Genomic DNA, 7,202 nt, shown 5'->3' on the forward strand with positions numbered 1-7,202 from the left:
TGTGGCCTTGAAACTCTTTGCATCAACAGGTAGACTCTTTCTCCACCCCTTCAGTTTGGAATGACCTTGAGATTTTCTTTGGCCACAAACTATTAACAGATCTGATGCAAGCAGAAACTTGAAAAGTGCTTATAATTAAGGGCTAACTTTCTTTCTGCTTTTAGGAGAACACTGTGTCGTTATGTTAAACAAATATAAGTTAGCTTCCTTTGGAAAGATAAGAGTTATATTGCCTGTCATCTCCTTCACCCGAAAGTCAGACAACCAGCAGATATGTGAACAAGGACATTTGAGACCAACTGAGTTCAACCCATGAGTGAACACAGCTGGGTCCAGTAAAATCAAGAGTTAAATATATGGTTGTTTTAAGCCACTACATTTTTGGACGATTTATTACACAGAAAAAGACATAGAATGGTTGCATCCATTTGTGGGATATAAAACAGTAACAACAACAAAAACATAGTATAAGAAAAAACACCCAAGGACAGTAGAAACAAGGGCCATGATGAATGGTCAACAGTTGGAAGGCTCTGTATGGGAGATTTGTGCGGAAAGTGGGTAAAGGACCAAACATTATGGCCTCTCAGTATTTGTATTGCAAACCATAATGCCCCAAAGGAGGGGGAGAGGGAGGGAGGGAGGGAGGGAGAGAGAGAGAGAGAGAGAGAGAGAGAGAGAGAGAGAGAGAAGAAAAGTACCTGCAGGCTAGAGGGGGTCAGGAGGGACAGGAGGGATATGGGGGGATATTGGTGGTGGGAAATGTACACTGGTGGAGGGATGGATGGGTATTGGAACATTGTATGACTGAACCCAATCACAAAAGCTTTGTAACTTTATCTCACAGTGATTCAATAAAAATATAACTTTTTTTAAAAATAAAAAGTAGTAAGTGGGATAAAGGAGTGATATGAGATTAGGTGATCAGGTAAAGCCTGAGAAGACATTTAGGCTGAGTATTAAAGAAATATCAGGGAGATATTGATGAGGGTGTTAGGGCATTCATGGCATAGAGAAGAGCAGGTGAAAAGGTCAGACCTAGAAAGGGGATCTGTGTTTTTAGGAAATTAAAAATACAGAAATTCTGTTAAGATGGAGAACCAGAGAGAGAGAAAGAGAGAGAGAGAGAGAGAGAGAGAGATTGAGGGGCACGTGGACAAACCTACTCACAGTCTATTTCTTAAGAGGAAAGAAGTCATAAGAATATGTTCCTTATTAGTACCCTGCATTAATAAAATCTTGTGTAGCAATATTTTCTGAAAATGTAACATTTTAATATAAATTATTCATATATTAAATAGGTAATATGTTAATAAAACTATTCCTATAATCTATAAATTTTTCTCATGCTCTTTACTATCTCCTATTTCTCTCCCCAGGTTTTGTTACAGGAAAAGGGAGCTGGGGCAGAACAAAATGAACATCCTTACAGTAAACAAAAAGAAATGCCATTGAATAAACAAAGGAGTTTATAAAACAAGAGTGGTGAGAGTTGACCATTAAGAAAATTGACCATTTGGCATAATGAATTCCGGGAAATGAATTCTGGGAAATTGGCTTCCAGCTTTGCAACCCTGCAAACTTCCAGTTCTTCCTTCTCTATACTTTAGTCTTGGAAAATAGACTAGATGCAGTCTAAATTCCTTCTAGCTCCAGTATAATGAGGTTTTATGGATCCCATGAGTTTCATTGGGTTGTGTGTGGGTGTGCATATGAGTAAGCAGAAATTAATTAATCTCAAATGCCTGAAAATCATTTAAACAGAGAGAGAGGGAGATAAAGAGTGAGGGTGAAGGACTTTAGAGACTGAAAACTAGAAAAGGAGTGGGGGAGGCGTTTACTGGGTCATCTTGAATTGCAGCAGATTTTTTCTCAACAATAAACTAGTCATCTAATTTCAAAGTGTAATGCTTGGGCACGAATGTATTATAACATAGAATGAATGTAGAAGCAGACCAGAATTGAAACCCTTGTCTTAACAATCAATTAAGTTCACCATGCAGATCCCCAAATAAGCTTCGTTTGTTTTGTTTTCTTAACTGTAGGAAGAAAATTAAACCACATAAAGCATGGAAGCAGACTTCCAGGCAAAATAGGGATGAATGTGAAAAGAAAATAAAAAATGCATCATGCCCAAGGCCCTAATCTGAAGATCAAACATTTAGACATGCTTCTACTACTAACTGTGTGACATGGGAGACTCATGCTATTTTTCTGGGCCATGATTACCTTTTATGAAGACATTACCAGATCACAGACTGCAAAAACTTAGTATGCATGACACTACCATCTCTGTCTGGGCCAGTGACAGATAGCAATAATCAGTCCTAGTGATTTTTTTTCAATAGCATCTTGGATAGTCCTCAGGATCCATCTCAACAAGATGATTTTTGTTTGTTTGTTCTGGAGCCATACCCATCTGAGCTTGGGCTTACTCATAGCTCTGTGCTCAGGGATCACTCATGGCAGGGCTCTGGAGACCATATGGGGTGCTGTGATTTGAACCTTGATCAGCATGTGCAAGGCAAGAGCCTTACTCACTATATTGTTGCTTGGGCCCTCAAACATAATTTACTCTCAAAATGAAACCTATCAACTCCTCTCAACTACTTTTTCAAACAGAGACCACAGCATCCCAACCTGTGTACTGCAGAAAGGATCCTGATAGACTGTGAGATTTTTTAAATTTTTTAAAATTTTCATAAAGTTGTTCACAATAATGGATTACATTCAATATTTCAACACCAGTCCCACCACCATCACACCTTCCAACCATCATTACTTTGAATTTCCCACCACCGCTCAAACATGCTGAACTAGAAAGATGCTAGATAATTTATTTGTATTGTTCGCTATGAATAACATAGGATACCGTGTGGCTGCTCTTGCAGCTGCATACTCCTAGAGATCTAAAATTTTAGATAATTTGGGTCTGGAGAAATCTCTGCAGTGGGCTGCTCAATTCTGAGATTCTTTTGTGTGTCTCTGGATCAAGGCCATTAATGAGCTTAAATAGTTGCTGGACGCAGGAACCTGTGACTGAGATCTCCAAGCCCACTCGGATCAGATCAGGACTGGGCCTCCTCCTCCCAGATCCCCAATTTCCCAGTGGTTTGGCAGTCACACCCACAAACTGCCCCCCTCCAGTGCCATGTAATCTCATCAATGGCCAAGACCCAGAGACTATAATCTAAATCTCCTGGAAGAGAGCGCCGCAGATCTCCTCCTAACTCCGCGTCAGGCTGTCTTCACTGAGGCACCTCAGGGAGGGGCGGGTTGAATTTCCCTCCCCGCCCTAGAAGAACCCTGGCAGCAGAAAACCTCCAGAACCCAACCATCACCATGCTCAGGGCCACTCCCCACACGCTCGGACAACCTCACCCAAGAGGGGATGAACCTCACCCGAGAGTGGACCAGCAGGAAAACCCAGGTAAGCAGGAACCTGTAACTAGATCTCCAAGCCCACTCAGATTGGTACTGGGCCTCTTCCTCCCAGCTCCCCAGTTTTTCAGTAGCTTGGTAGTGACATCCACAAACTACCCTCCAGCGCTACATAATCTCATCAATGGCCAAGACCCAGAGACTATACACTAAAGTTCCCGGAAGAGAGTGCCACAGAACTTCACAGAGCACAAGGCTGCAAATGTGGCTGCGTGACCTCTTATACTCTACCTCACTTACTTATCAAAAGTATCACACATTTGTTTGGTTTCTAACATACTTGCTTCTATTCTCTTATATTATGGCTTAAATGGCACCAGAATGAAATACAACAACACTCACACACTTACCTCTTATTGTGGTGGGAAGGTGCTCGGTGGTGGGATTGGTGTTTGAACACTATCTGTAATAAACTATTGTGAACTACTTTCATAAAAATTTTAAAAATTAAAAATTTTTAAAAAATAGTCACTGACGGCAACTCATGGGCATGACATCCGGGATCCATGGAAGCATGGATACGGGAAGGACCGGCCCATCCCCTATCCCATAAATCCTGGATTTTGCTGTACTAATCCCGAGAACCTGGGATTATCATTGGGTTCTGGAAGATGGCAGCTATCAGAATTCCTAGGGGGAGGTGGATGGACAAAATCTGCTCCCATCTGAGGCATCCCAGTGAAATCAGCGTAGGACAGAGTTCAGAGGCATCTCAGCAAGCTGCTTGGTTCTGAGATTCTTTTGTGTGTCTCATAGACTGTGAAATTAACTGAAATTGTCCAGTTTACATGCCCACCTTGTCTTGTGTGTAGGATCACAAAAGTAAATATCCATTTAACAGTGTCTTCACCCCAAAAATAGATTAAGATGATCGAAATACCAAGTGCATTTCAAAGTCTTGCTTTGCCCTGATTGTTTTCAATTTATCCAGGGATAAATTTCTATCTGTCCACTTTACTTCTATATCTTTTTCCCATACTTCACTTCTATATCTTTCTCCAACTTCTCATACTGATACAAATTCATGCAATAGCTAGCAATTATCCTAAGAGCCACCACGTGTGAGCACCACAACCAAATGTGGGACCCCAGTACTTCAAAAAGTGTGCAACTTCTAAGTACAACAACAGTAAGAATAAAAGAGCTGGGGGATATCATATAATGGGTGTCAGGAGATCACAGACTAAAGCATCTGCCTGGCAAAGTGAGACAGTGAGATCAATCCCCCGTGCAACCAATATGCACCAAGCATAATTTTGGCCACTCTGCCAATTGTGCCCAGCAGCTCAACTATCTGTCATCCCTGACATCACAAGTGGTTTCTAGATGCACCACAGCCAGGTATGTACAGGCACTGCAAGTAAAGGGTGCATCATGGTCTCCCCACACTCCCCCCAAGCAAGGACTAAACTGTCTAGGCTTCTGTAACCTCTGTGGGGGACACTTGGCAGCAATATGAAAGTGCATAGAATTAGCACCAACCCAGAACTGTTGAGCACCAACACAGAATAAGAGAGAACAAAACATTAAATCCACTGAGTCTACATGAAAAGACAGAGAGAAAGGGTGATTGTCATCGCTGAAGTGAAAAATATTACCCTGAACTTGAATTGTTTGCTTTAATTAAATTTTTCAGGGAAGCTGCTTTCAAAACACATAAAAGACAGAAGCACTTTATAGAAAACTCAGGTTTTTCTTAACTTAAACATTCAATGAAAAGAATTCTTGCCACAAGAAGCAGAACTGAGCAGTTGTTAAGAAGTTCCTGGCCAAGGTCTACTCTGGGGGAAGATCATTGCCCTCTAACAAGAGATATGGTTCCTGAAGACACAGGAAGAATAAGTGGGTAGAAGTTAGAATTCAGAATTCAGAATACAGCTTACTGTGAAACACTTTCAAATAATGTAAAATGGAGCAGGTTTCCTTTGGTGGCAGCAAACTGTTAACTGAAAAAATTCAAGCCAAACCTAGGTATGTTGTGTGTAGAGACACAAAGAACAAGATTAAGGTACAACCCGTGGTCTCTATGGATTCATACTCTGAGGAAGAGAGCTAAATCTGGCAAAGAGGCCAAGACTCCTAAAAAAGAGGTTCTGGTTTAGATGGAAAGATCAACGAAGGCTTCCTGGAGGAAGCGATAGCACAGCGGGTAGGGCGTTCGCCTTACAAGCGGCCAACATGGCCGACCCGAGTTCGATTCCTCCGCCCCTCTCAGAGAGCCCGGCAAGCTACCGAGAGTATTCGATATGCCAGACACAGTAACAACAAAGTCTCCAATGGAGACGTTACTGGGCCCGCTCGAGCAAATCGACGATCAACGGGAGGGCCTTTACTGAATACTTACAAATAAAAAATAAATGTGAATGCTAAGTCATTCAGAGAAGAGAGGGAATGGTAACTTCCTGGGTAGGTGGAAAAGCATATATGATGGTCTGGATGCATGAAACAACATTATTGAAGATGAAAAGGCAGGAAGTTCAGCAGGATGCAATACAGGGCACTGGAGGAAAGAGGCAGGACAGAGTTTGAAACCATGAGGAACTTCTTAGGCTATTGTAACAGGTTTTTTCTCTATTGAAAATAATGAGAAACCACTAAAGGTCTATCTGGATGACATAGGTATCTTTATAAAAATATCTTTCTGAATAGAAAACCGTTTGTTTCTTTTCAAATTACTTTTAAGTAAATAATCTGCATATAAAATCAATGCAATTGTCATCACAATCAAGCCTGTATAGAATCTAGGCACCTGCATGAGGTGGTACTATAAATTTGGAGAGAAAGAAGACAATAATATTTGGAAAATTGGCTACTCTATGAAAAAGATAAAATTAGATCCAGTCCTCACACTATACACAATGATAAACTCCAACGTGGTCGTGTATCTTGCCCGTGTATCTTAAAACATTGAAAATAAGAAAAGAAAAAGAAAAATGAAGCCATAAAAGGGTTACAAGCAAACTGAGTGAATTTCTCTATGCAGTGTAGGAAAAGGCATTTTGATTATGCCTTCGATTCAGTGGCAATAAAAAAAATTCTGAAAGGTATTATTATTAGCGATAGCACAGCAGTAGGGCATTCGCCTTACAAGCGGCCAACATGGCCAACCCGAGTTCGATTCCTCCGCCCCTCTCGGAGAGCCCGGCAAGCTACCAAGAGTATTCGATATGCCAGACACAGTAACAACAAAGTCTCCAATGGAGACGTTACTGGGCCCGCTTGAGCAAATCGACGATCAACGGGAGGGCCTTTTATTATTATTATTTTTAAATAAATTTTTGCATAGCTGAAAACATTATACACAAATTTTCTCCAATATACCACAGAAATTAATGACCTGATACATAAGTAATTCCCTAAATGGGAGTACATGGGACTGGAGTAAGGTGAAATGAGTGTCACTATTTGATGTGTGCAAATATCAAGTGACTAGGAAGCCCATGGTTCTCTCTTGCCACCTGTGTTCGGTGGTCTTGGGCCACTTCCCCACCCGGGACAGCCAATGCCAAGAGAGAATGAAGATGGAAACGAGGGCCAGGCTGCTTGGTGATCAGTTGCGTTTATTCCATTCTCCCACGCGCCTGTTCCAGCCTTACTAAGCCCCTCATTTCCGTTTCCTCCTGTCTCCTTCCTGTCTCTCCGTGTTCCAACTCGACGCCTTGGTCTCTCTCTAGTCTCTCACCAACTCCCTACCCTGCCGGTAACAACCACACACCCAGGTCAGTAGCACAATCAACATTTTAAAGCCCTTCCCCATCACC

This window comes from Sorex fumeus, unplaced genomic scaffold (genome assembly GCF_029834395.1).
Source record: "Sorex fumeus unplaced genomic scaffold, SorFum_2.1 ptg000086l, whole genome shotgun sequence".
NCBI lineage: Eukaryota > Metazoa > Chordata > Mammalia > Eulipotyphla > Soricidae > Sorex > Sorex fumeus.